The 12546-nt window shown below is 44.5% G+C and overlaps 1 long non-coding RNA gene across 1 annotated transcript; it reads left to right on the forward strand.

Annotated features, from left to right (window-relative positions):
• LOC110399137 lies at nt 2156-8176 on the forward strand. The gene is made up of 2 exons (XR_002438915.1): nt 2156-4631; nt 7457-8176. It is a non-coding gene; the product is annotated as an uncharacterized LOC110399137 (long non-coding RNA).

The following is a 12546-nucleotide window of genomic DNA, read 5'->3' on the forward strand; positions in this document are numbered from 1 at the left end:
GTGGTGAAGAAGAGGATGCCAGCATAAGCCAGGTGCACGGATATATGTCCCTCTGTGGGCTGTGCAGCACTCACTGAGGTTTATACCACCAATCCTCACTTCTGGTCTACAGAAAGAGCACAAGGGACTACATGGGCAGCATGGGCACAGGCAGCCCTGTGCTCACAGACATCTCATGCAAGTGATGGGACACACATCAACTCTGCCCTTGCAGTTGACGTTTCTGGCCAGCCAGCAAGGAGTTCCACTATGGCTTTGGTATCTAGAAACCACAGGGAAGTACTCAAAGCCTCCAGAGTTTAAAGTTTCACAGCAAAAGAGGAAAGGAAAAAAAATAAAATAGATGTGTCGACAGAAACCTAAAATACAGACAGGCGGCCACCCTGTTATCATTGCTGCAGTTCATTTAAAGGCAGTATTTTTCCAAGCTTTTCCATGCTGCAGCCACATTTCCAGTTCCTCTGCAGACCTACCTGGAGGGACTGAATAATTTACATCTATCTTTTCCCAACATTCCACAGGTTATTTGCATTTATCGTGAATGGGTGGAGAATAATAGTGCTTAGTACAAGAAATAAATACATTTAAAAAACAAATCAGTCAGTGCTGCCAGTCACACAGATGCAGAAGTTGACAAAATATAGCCTTTCACTCCTTTCTCATTCCAACCAATGCACAAAATACATGAAATATAAAAGAGTGCCTCACATAGATTTTTTTCCAGCTGAACGGAGCTTTGACAGTTGAGAACACTGCATTTTTCACATAATAAAATGTGATTTTTCCATCAATTGTGCTGGTAATGAAAATGTTACATACAGCACAATCCCTTGAGAGCCAAGAAGTCTATGCAAAGGGTGAGACTGAAAGCTGCAAAACCAGGAGCCTCAAGGCAAGAGAAGCAGAGGATAAAGAAGAACTGGTCCTTCACCATTCATTTACTTCTCCACCAATCCTCCCCCTAAAGGGTTCCTCTTCTCCCCTTCCTTCTTCTGGATGGGAGGGGCAGCGAGAGCAAAACCGTCCATCTGGTTCCCATCACAGGAAAGCCTGCCTATTCTAGCTCCTGCCAAAACCTGTCATTAGCAATCAGCATAAGAGAGAGTATGAGAAGACACAGTACAGCTAAGACAACAAACCTAATACTTTTAATACACTAATCATAACAGCAGAACTCAATTTGGTTCTTTATAAAAATATCACGGGAGTCAGATGGCTCATCTTAGTAGCCTCATTTTACCAGTGAAATTAATTTAACAGGCAACACAAATGTTATTTTCTTCTGCCACAGCATACCCATCAACACCTATTAGAAGCATCTGCAGGAGTGAAATACGGTAAAGAAGAGTAATTTGATTAAGCAGATGCTACACATTAGTATACCTTGTTTCCTTCTAGCTACAGAATAGACGTGGCAGTTAAATCCCAGTGCAGCCCTTGTATCCCAGACCTACCATGTTACAAAAGCTTGGAGGGACAGACACCAAACCGTAAACCGTTGACACCATGCTTTCTTGCCACAGAAGTTCAGTACAACTCTTCCCACCACCCCTAGCCTTGCTACCCAGGTGCAGCAATGGCAGTTTCTCCACAGCTTTCACAAAGAGGCTGATCATTCTGGCATATCTACCCTTGAGATCAGTTCTATCACTTTTTCAGGTAACCAAAAAAACAATCAAAAGCGCACCAACACGCACATCCAACTCCAAGCAGCCTATAGCAATACCTTCTATGGCTGCCAACAGGGATTTGAGACCTGCCCAGCTGCTATGCCATCGGTGTCCAACCTTGTGGCTTGCCTAGGCCGCTTTGAGTGAAGAGGAATCATCTAGGGCTTCATACGCATAGGCTGCTGAAAGTAATGCCTCCTATTTATTTCCGTGCAAACTACAGCAGATACAAAGAGCATGATACTATTTAATAGAGCAAATTCTCAGCTACAAAACAGTATTTTTTATCACAGGCACCACTATTATCTATGTATTTTCACCAGCAATGAACAGAAGCCTGCATACCACACTCATAGCAATCTGCACCAGTGGAGGTGACCCACTGTCACTGTCACACTGCTGAAATGCACCACCCACCGCTTCATTGCTCTCACATCCACTGTTTGGTCTCCAGAAACATTCAGTAAGTGTTGATGAATGTCAGTGGATGCTATTTTTTCTGCATGGAGGAGATCAATGACACATCTTTGCTTCATATACACTTCCATGTCAGACACCATTCTGTCAGACTGCCCTCTGCTACCATCTGTCACACAGCAACAGAATGTCACAGAATATCGGTGGGAAGATTCAACGTCTACTCCTATACCACCAACATCCACCTTTGACATCCTGGGCCAATGTCATGAAACAGGAGGCATTACTTTCGGAGCATCCCTCATACTACATATACTGTAGTTCATGTATATAGGTAACAAAACTTATTTTAATATTTTTCATTCAAACAAACAAAAAAAAAGAGGACAACAAAACCATAGAACAAGAGGGATGTGTGATCTTGTGAAACTGACGTAGTGGCTGCAATTCTTAGTGAGCTCTTGAAGTGTTCATCAGAGATTTTTGATTAAGCTTTACTCATCTGTGCTTCATCCTTGAAAACAGTTGTTCACAAATATACATACTGCCAGAAGCAATGACATGAGTAGGGCACGACTGTGAGGCCAGGGATAGTTCCGTCTGGTAAGAGGGGGCTTATACAAGTCTGTGAAAGAGACTTCGTCACATTCTTTTTTGAGTTAAATACCTGATTGCAACTCCATACATTCCACATGAAAATATACAGGTAATTTATTTAAGTCAACTGAAAATTGAGTTGCAAACACACAAAAAAATTGATCATGTTTTCGGCAACCTTGAAACCTGTTCTCAAATGCCTTGATCACAATGGAAAGCACAGATGCATATTTTGCACTGTTCACAGGACAGTGTTTAGCCAGAGTATCACAATGCATAAACTTATTTCCTGTAACTTGAGTTAGCACTGCACTACACCCTCTCTGTGCCCTGCTTCCAGCCCAGACATTGCGGATGACACACTGAGGTTCATTTGGTGCTCAGTGATGGGTGCGTGCCTGGGGCTGGGCCGGGACAGAGCCATCATCATGATGGTGGGGGGCAGCCGCAGGGAGACCTGGGCCGGGCTGTGTGTGGGCCACGGGTTGGATGTGGTTGCAATAGGACATTGTACCACCAACACAGCACGCTGCTGAAAGCTCAGCCACCACCTATTCCCCTCTCAGGAATATAATCACTCACACCCCTTCCCAATTCCTGAATTCCCTGCAAGCAACGCAGACGCTCTGCTTGGAGCACGTGCCCAGCTTCCTCCAGGCAGTGTTTTTTCCCATCCCTTTGACAAGGGCGGCACCTGCTCCAATTGGGTCAATCCCACAGCCCTGAAGGACATATTCATCAGGCGAACACCTCGGGATTGCCAGGAGAGCAACCTGAGATCAGCTCTGCGCCACAACTCCTCCCTTCAGCTCCTTGCACCAGGGTAACAGCATCACAACTCATGTTCACACAGCAGCAATCAGAGTTTAGACTCTCCCTCCCTCTGGCGACCTGTGCTGGGGGCAGGAGGCGGGGGTAGAAAATGGGGTAGAAAGCAGAAAGCTCCCTAGGAATTACCACCACGCCTCTGTGCAGTGATGACGTGCCTTAGGACTGTCCCCATCAGCGTCCCTGTCACCTGGCTTGCCTCTCGCCAGCTTCCTCCCTCTGTGAGGATGTTCCCATGCTGATCTAATAATAGCCTCAACAAACAAGTGAGTACGGGTAACAGCTCTTTCTGCTTACTTTCAGTAAACAGTTTCCCAGTTTGCTTCTCTCATCTTCCTGCTGTGGTGTTTAGCTTTTAGCTCCAAACTTTAATGATCCATTTAACAAGGGGAAAGTGTCTTCTAGGAACAGCACTGAGCTATTCTATGGGCTGCTCAGAGATGAAATCCGACCATTTATACTCCCTTCTACCAAAGAGAAACATCCTCAGAACCAAAACAAAGTAATACAAAGAGAAAACAAAGGGAATGTCTGGAGACAGGCAGATGGTGAGCTGTGCAGACATGCAGTGCAGCCAGAGCATTATTGCACCATGCTAAAACACAGCTTGCCAGAACTTCCATCTCCCTAGTTTTACAAGCTTAGAAGTGCAAATACAAACTCTCGCTGTAAGGCTGGAAGTTGGGAGCTCAAGTTTCAGCTAAGGAGTACATTCCTCATGCTGCCATTACTTACGTTCATGAAAGAATTGCATACATATTGAAAAACCTGATTTGGTGAGTCTCTAAATTAGACATATATATATATGTTTACTTTGAAACAACTTCGTAAAGGTAAAGGAAGGGAAGAACAGAAAAAAAGATGGTTTTCATCAGTTGATGGTATGTGTTTGATTTAAAGTAATCATATATATATATATCATCTTCACAAAAGTGTTTGCATGATCTTCAGCAGAGGTTTTGAACATGAAGGTATACATCTGTACTGCGTGTCTTTGGTAGAGCGGTGAGGAGCTGGAATGGGCTGCCCAGGGAGATGGTGGAGTCACCGACCGTGGAGGTGTTCAAGAAACATGGAGACGTGACACTGAGGGACATAGCTTAGTGGGCAATAGTGGTGGTAAGTGGATGGTTGGACCAGGTGACCTCAGAGGTCTTTTCCAACCTTAATGATTCTGTGATTCTATGACTGCTGGATTACCCTGCATTTGAAAAATAATTTTGGACAGTTTTTAAATGCAATGTGCTTACCATTATCCACACACTATACACCAACCCTCTGCGTTTTGATGAGGTAAATGAATAACTGTTTCCTCCACAAGTCACCAAGGTATTTAGCCACTTAACTTAGTGCTGTCAAATATACTTTGCAATGGCCAAACACAGTCCATATGATAGAACTGCACAGCTGAAATTTTCTGACCACTGGTAACTTGCCTCAAAGCCTTCATGACTGCAAAGGAGTAATGAAAAACACAGGAAAAATACAGGACGAGAAACAAAGCTACCCCAGTACTTTGTGTCTACCTGAATCCACAAGTAGCCTGATCCCAAAACACTGCAGGATACAAAAGGTGTGAGCTGTAGGAAAGGAAAAACCAACAAACAAACTAGAGGAGTCACAGATAAAGAGAGAGAAAGGGGAAAAAAGGAAGAAAACGGAGAATAAAGGAGGATAAATATTACTGACCCCCAGGCACACAGATTTCCTGGAGAACATGCCAAGAGGAGGCAGAATAAAATAATTTATAGCAAAAATGCAGGGGTAATATTTTGCACTTAGCTTTCATGTAATCTCACACTGTATCAGCATAAAGACCAGTGTTCATAGACACACACAATCAGTTCTGGAAACAGATCTGTCCCCATGCACCTCAGGGATCGGACTCCTAACATAAATGAAGTTTGCGGATGGAAAGTGAAAAAAACAAAAACAAAAAAGGACCTGACTATGCCCGACCCTTTTGCACCTGGCAGCACAATGAAGAGCTCGGGGCAGGATGCTTTCTGAATCCCTAGCCGAGTCAGACACGTGGCGTGGCCCAATTCACCTGGCAGCACCGGAGTCACAGCCAACCCACTGCTGCTGTATCTGTTTGGGCCTGTCATCCGCAAGTGCTGCTAAATGCAGAAGGATGTATTTTGCCTCACGGTAATTAAATATTTTTTTAAAAAAAAAAGAGGAGAGGAGGGGGAACATTTTATACCAAAAATCCCAGAGAGCTCACAGAAGGACAGGCTCAGCTGCCATGCCTGTGCCTGGAGGGGCCCCTAGCGGCACCAGCCCAGCCCCAGCAGCAGAAGCCTTTGTCAAGCTGAATGTTGAGTATGAATTCACACATACATGGGTCATAATCACAAGCTCTCTGCTCAGCACAGGAAGAGGCACCCTTGTGACAGCATGCAAGTCCAGCCAGAACCAAAGATTTATATTCTTTTTCCTTATTTTGGATTTTTTTTTTCCAAACTTGGACTTGCAACATACGTATGGTCTTGCAGCATTCACCCGTGGGTTTGTGGAACAGGGGTGATGGTGAGGACCTGCAGGCCTCTAGCCCAGCCTTCTGCTCCCAGAAGGACCTACCCAGGCTGCATAGAATCACAGAGTGCTTTAAGGTGGAAGGGACCTTTAAGCCCCCCCAGCCCCAACCCCTGCTGTGGGCTGGGTGCCCCCACCAACTCAGGCTGCCCAGGGTCCATCCAACCTGGCCTTGGGCACCTGCAGGGATGGGGCACCCACAGCTCTCTGAACAGTCTGTTTCAGTGCCTCACCACCCCGAGTAAAAAATTTCTTCCAAACATCTAATCTAAATCTTCACTCTTTCAATTTAAAACCATTTGGCCTTGTCTCTCTTGTAGATCATGTAAAAAGTTGGTCCTTCTCCTGCTTGTAAGTTCCCTTTAAGCACTGGTAGGCTGCAATGAGGTCTCCCTCAAGCCTTCTCTTCTCCAAACTGAGCACCCCCAGCTCCCTCCATCTGTCTTTGTAGGAGAGGTGCTCCAGCCCTCTGATCACCCTCGTGGCCCCCCTCTGGACCTGCTCCAGCAGGTCTGCATCCATTCTCTGTTTTATTCACTGGTCTGCCTGGACCTTGAAATCCTCCAAGGAAAAAGCCCCCACAGCTTCTATGGGCAAATTTTCAATGCTTTAAATTATCCTCACAGAAATTTAAAAAATATATTAATAATATTTTTAATATTTTTTTCAGAAAATCTCTTTTCAGTTCACAACAGTTGTCCCTTGGAGCCTGGTTCTGTCTTTTCATTAACATCCCCATAGTAAGGGCAGACTGCTGTAAGGTCCCCCAGAGCCACCTCATCTCCAGCCCCTACCTTCCACGCAGCATGCGCTCCAGGCCCCAGCCATCAGAAAATCCAGTACTTTGACTAATATATATTATTTGCTACTCCTATATGAAAAGCACAAATGCTAAAATGCATGTGTGTGAAGCCACGGCTGGAAGATTAGATGGTTGTCTAACAAACCAGCAACAGACTTAACTACACATTTGCTGAAACGAAAAGCCAGCAGCAGAGATCATCTGTGGTTTAATAAAACAGCAAGCCTCCGTCAAGGCAGCAGAGGGAACCTAGCTACCATTTTTCGCAAGTCATGACTCACTAAGAAATGCACATGAGTATGCTAAATGCCTTTAAAACTTAATGCCTTCAGTATGAGTCATGCTCCAAAATGCTATCGTGTTTTATACCCAAGAAGGCCTCTGATTCACAACCAAAAAGGAGTATGATGATAATTTGACGCAGGTAAATTATTTGTAGCAAACAGACATCATACTAGACAAACACACGCTGTAGTCCAAGAGACCACACTCAGTGCCCTGAACTTGTGGAAAATGAGAGGAATGATTGGCACCTTCATATATATTGCTGGAAGTCGCATTAATTAGAAGAGTATTCATTAGTGGGAGTTAACATCTCTTCCAGAAACTTTGGCTGAAACCTGAAGCCTGCATGACCGCATCCAATGACAAAACACTTTGAGAAAATGTGGAGCTGATATATTGCATGAGACCCATTCCCTCTACATACCAGCAAAACTCACCTCTAGCAGAGATGAGAGGCCTGAACACAACTCAAAAAGTGAAGAAACCACAGGAGGAGGATCTGGGCACCCTGGGAAGTTTTCTGGGAGCAGTTCTCCTCCGTTATGGCCAGAAGCCACATCCTTGGGCAGAGACAGTGCAATACTGCACCCAAGCTGGTCCCACTTACCCGCTCAGGTGCTCTGGTTGTGCAACATGACTCCAGCACACCCAGAGAGCCAGCACAGTGAGGAGCTGCTGCACAACAGTAGGCACAATTCAGTACCCCGGCCAGGAGCACTGAATAAAAATCAGAGTCACCTGCCCTTCTGCAACCCAAGAAGATAGCATCAAAACTGATGGAGAAAAAGAAATAATTATTTCTCCCCCTTTCTTTTTCCTTCCATTTCTTCCATTTACAAGCTTCGGTGCAGTCTGCCCTTGAGCCACAGAGCCATTGATTTCAGAGACGTATGGAGACACACATCCTTATTCTTTCAGCTACCATCAGTAGCTGTTTTTTCAGACTAACCAATGTAGAAAAAACACCATGAACATCTGGCATGTCAAAGCACACTTGAACTGCTCTGACACGTTATGCTGGAATTAAAACAAAGTGTTATCCCTGGTTTGTTTTATTTCCTCACTAGCGTGGCAACTGTTTCAGAATCCCTTGCTGAGAATCCTTTGCTAAGAACTAATGAAGTTAACCTCAAAAGCAGCCACGTCGTGGGTTAGACCAGTGCTGGGGGTCAGGCGTAGTCTACATGGTGGAGCAATACAGGGTACTATGCCTAAAACTGACACGCTGCTAAAATCATGGATGGGATACCATGGATTGTGAACTAAGCAGAAGCGAATTAAAACCATAATACATTTGAGGGGTTGCTGAAAAAGATAGGCTTCCCAGCCTTGCCAGCAGGGTCCACACGCCTGTTCCAGTTTGAGGACTTTGTAGCATGAGAGGCATTACAGCACCCCACCAGAGCTGGGGCTGCAAAGGGCTGGCAACCAAGGTGCTAATTCATAATGCATCCATAAACACCTTTATCCTTCTGGAGCTACATCAAGGTTTGGAAGCAGAAAAAACAGTTACTCCAAACCAAAACTTGGCACTGTGACCCTGCTTGCAATTAGTTTAAAGCCAGCACATTCCCAGGATAGTTAATAGCATATTGCTCTGCTTAAAAGGGAAAAAATCCACAAAAATAAAAGTGGAATAAATGGGGAGGCAGCAGTACCTCCAAAAAACCACAGCTACAGAGGACAGCAAACTAGTCTGGGGTCAATGACACGCTGCTTTTGCAAGGACAACCAAGGCACATACTTAGAGGAAACCACAGGCACACCTTGAGAGGCAGCTGCTTCTCTTTGCTCAGCTGTGGTGAGGCTTTGGATGGAAGGCTTGGCCCAGCCTTGGAAATAACCCTTGTAGAAAAAAGTGGGCACATTTGGGGTAGAATCCAAGAAGTAAGCACATGTTTAGAAACATGATCTATAGGTAAAAGCTCTGAAGATTGAATAAAGAGAAGGCTTAAAGACGTGACAAATACATCCTGAGAATACACTCTTGAGACCAGATAACTATATGAAAAGGACAGTCATCAGTTTTTCTACAAGCAGTAGAAACCCTTCCTCTATGGGTAGGAAATTTTAAGTTGAGGGTAGTAGTAAAAATCTTTTTGACTGCATAGAGAATGAAACTCTGGACCTGGGCTTGTTGACAGGTTGCGAATTACAAGAGTTTTGAAGATAAGTATCAATTTCTGGAGATAAGCATCTATTCTTCTTAGGGGGAAGGATTAGAAGACATCTTGAGCTCCCTTCTAGTCCTAAATGTCTAGAAGTACTCCAGTTATGTTTTTCTCACCACTAGAGTCCTAATACTAGCCTTAAATAAATTAATAAATAAAAAAAATAGCATTCTTAATTTAGTTCCATCCTGACAATCCTCATTTTCTCTCTTGTTTTGATTTTACTGACTCATCAGGCCATACTTCCATGTCACACACCTCACTGCACAGAACTTCTGGTGTTCACACATGTAACAAACATGATAAATACAAAAAGCATCAGCTCTGCCAGCTTTGTGACAAAATATGCTGAGTTACTGCATGACAGCATATAATACCCTTGGATCTTGCACAATACCCACAGATATTGGCTTATCAAAAATAGAGACTTTTGCTGAGCAGCTGAAAGAAAGTCAGAGATGAAGGGCAGTAGTGGATAATTGAGAGATTTAAAACAAATATGTAATAATCATATCTGCTTCCTGTTTCCAGAGTTAAAGGAATTTCCTGTTTCCAGAATCAACTATTTAAAGAAAATACTGACAACAAGGGGTGTTTTTTTTTTCCCCTAATAATGCCAAATAAAATAAATTAATAAGGCCACTGTTCCTGAGCACATTCTTTGGAGAGGAGTGGCTGCTCATTTGCACACTGCACAGATCACAGCATCGCTGGAGTGTGAGCCACTGTGCCTGCCTGGCCACTGTGCATGGCGACCACTTGGAGGAGAAGAGGAGAAGGGCTCAGCAAGCAGAGTGTTCTGCCATTCAGCCTCTTCCTTCTGCTTGTGACACTCTCATCTATGATAAATATTGGAGTGAATCCAGAATGAGCCCTTCTAGTGGGAAATATCTCCAGCATCAAGGTGGGATGCTGGGTTGGAAGGCCAAGGTCTACACAATGGCCCCACCAAGGAAAAACATGAAAGTTTCAGTGATAGATACATAGAAAACCAGGCTGCATGAGTACAATGTAAGGGGGCACAATACATTTAGTCTCTGAGGTACGTCAGAGGAGGGACTTTTTATAAGGGCATGTAGTGACAGGACGAGGGGAAATGGCTTTAAACTGCAAGAAGGTAGATCTAGACTAGATATTAGGAAGAAAATCTTTACTGTGAGGGTGGTGAGACACTGGAACATGTTGCTCAGCAAGGTTGTGGATGCCCCCTCCCTGGAGGCGTTCAAGGCCAGGTTGAATGAGGCTTTGAGCAACCTGGCCTAGTGGGAGGTGTCCCTGCCTACAGCAGGGGGGTTGGAACTAGATAGTCTTAAAGGTCTCTTCCAACCCAAACCAGTCTGTGGTTAATCCAATAGGATCCACAATGTACTAAGCACTACCAAAAAGTGGAGTTCTACCAGCGTCCTTCACTAGCAGACCTCATCCACAAATAGCAATGCCAAGCAGTGGAGAAAAGCAAGGACAAATGCAAAGGGCAGCAGATATGTGGGCTCTCATAGTAAGCCATGTACATCACAAAATTCACACAGGAAAAAAAAATGTCACTGACTGGATGGATGCAAGCTACTTTTACTACTCAGTGTTGGATATTAGCACAAGTATATACATATTTTGCAAACAATCTCCAGTATGCTTTCACTGGAAACATATTCCAGTGGAAGGCAAAACAAAAAGCAGCAACAATTTCCACACTGCAGAGAAAAATCCCTGCAGTAGCACGGCTAGCCAGAGCACCAGAGGTAGCCTCTGCAGGAGGGAAATCTCTGAGCGCAGAGCAGCACCATTCCCAGGGCCACTTGTGCCAAAATGCAGAGAGAGCAGCTCTCACTCAGCAAGGGGCCCCACCACTGGCTCCCGCTCTCTGCTTCTTCAATTATTCAGCAGAATACCTGAAGACTTATTTTCTCCAATCACAATGCCAGATGCCTTTCATTCCAGCTGTTTTTAGAGATTAGTCAGTCAAGGAGACACAAAAGAAATCCTAGATTGCTCACTTGTGCAGTATTACTGTCATGCTGTAATTTTAGTAGTTTCCATCTCCGCTTCAGGGCAGCTTAGACATATAAAAGAAAAAAAGGAGAGGGGTATCTTCAGTTTACAGTGGTAGTTGGATATTTGCAAACTGCTTTAAAGTAGCATTAGAGAGAACCATTTGCTCATTTTTCTGTGATTTAAAGGTGTATCCCTGCTGATAATTGAAGAAGGGCTTTGACCACCCCACAAACTAAAAAAAGTTTGAAAGCAGAACTTCATACTCATTTGCAAAGGAAAAAGAGATAAATCATGGGGGGGAAGGCTTGCTGGGCCCAGGGCTTTCAAGCAGGTTGAAGGAAGCTGGCACTGCTTTATTATGGGATGCGCAGGTAAGGGGAGAGTGGTGTGACAACCAGCACCCTGCTCAGCATGCAGGTGCACAGGCATGTGGATCAGGACATTTCCTAAGTGGCCATGCAATGAACGCAATGAAGTACTGCTGCTGGTAGAACATGGACAGTGGGCGGCCTTCTCTTTCCTGTCCTCAAAGGCTGCTTGGGTCTGCTTCGCCCTTCCATACCTCCTCTGGGCTTGCAGTCCTAGCCCTGATCTTGATCAACAAGACTTCAAACACAAGAATGTCAGGGCTCTGCAATCGCCTGATTAAAAGTGGAGCCTGAGAAGTTGCACTGGTCTTCACAACTCTAGAGTTTCCTGACGGTCCTCTTATTCCTTCCTCCATGGGAACACATGGGATTATCCACCCGCCGTTACGCAAGGCACATTTAAGCACGCGCAAATCTGGGGGAAAGGAGGGGAAGGAGTTGGACAGGATTACCATTACCCTTGCAACACTCCCATGATCAAGGGAACCGGACAGATTTGTTACGGGGAAATGCATGGGGGGTGTCCAAATCAAAGTGGGGGAACAGCAGGCAAAGGCCAAGGTTTGGCAATGCTCGGTTTTGGTTTGAGCAACGCTGAAAAAATGTTATGTCAGATTTTTGTAATATGGAAATTAAATGTCGTTGTGTTAATGATATCTCATCTGGGGAATGTTTTGGGTGTTTGAGTTAATGCACAGACAAGTGTCAAAGTAATCTTTAGTCCCATTTCCTGCCATTTTGCACTGAGAAACATGATGCCAAATGGAAAATTTAACTGTTCACCCCAGTTGCCAAAACTACATAAAAATCTGTCCTGTTTTTCCTGGACTCTTTTCCCACCTGTTTCCTGACAGGTAATGACAATCATCAGGCAACAG

Source organism: Numida meleagris, chromosome 4, assembly GCF_002078875.1.
Source record: "Numida meleagris isolate 19003 breed g44 Domestic line chromosome 4, NumMel1.0, whole genome shotgun sequence".
NCBI classification, from domain to species: domain Eukaryota; kingdom Metazoa; phylum Chordata; class Aves; order Galliformes; family Numididae; genus Numida; species Numida meleagris.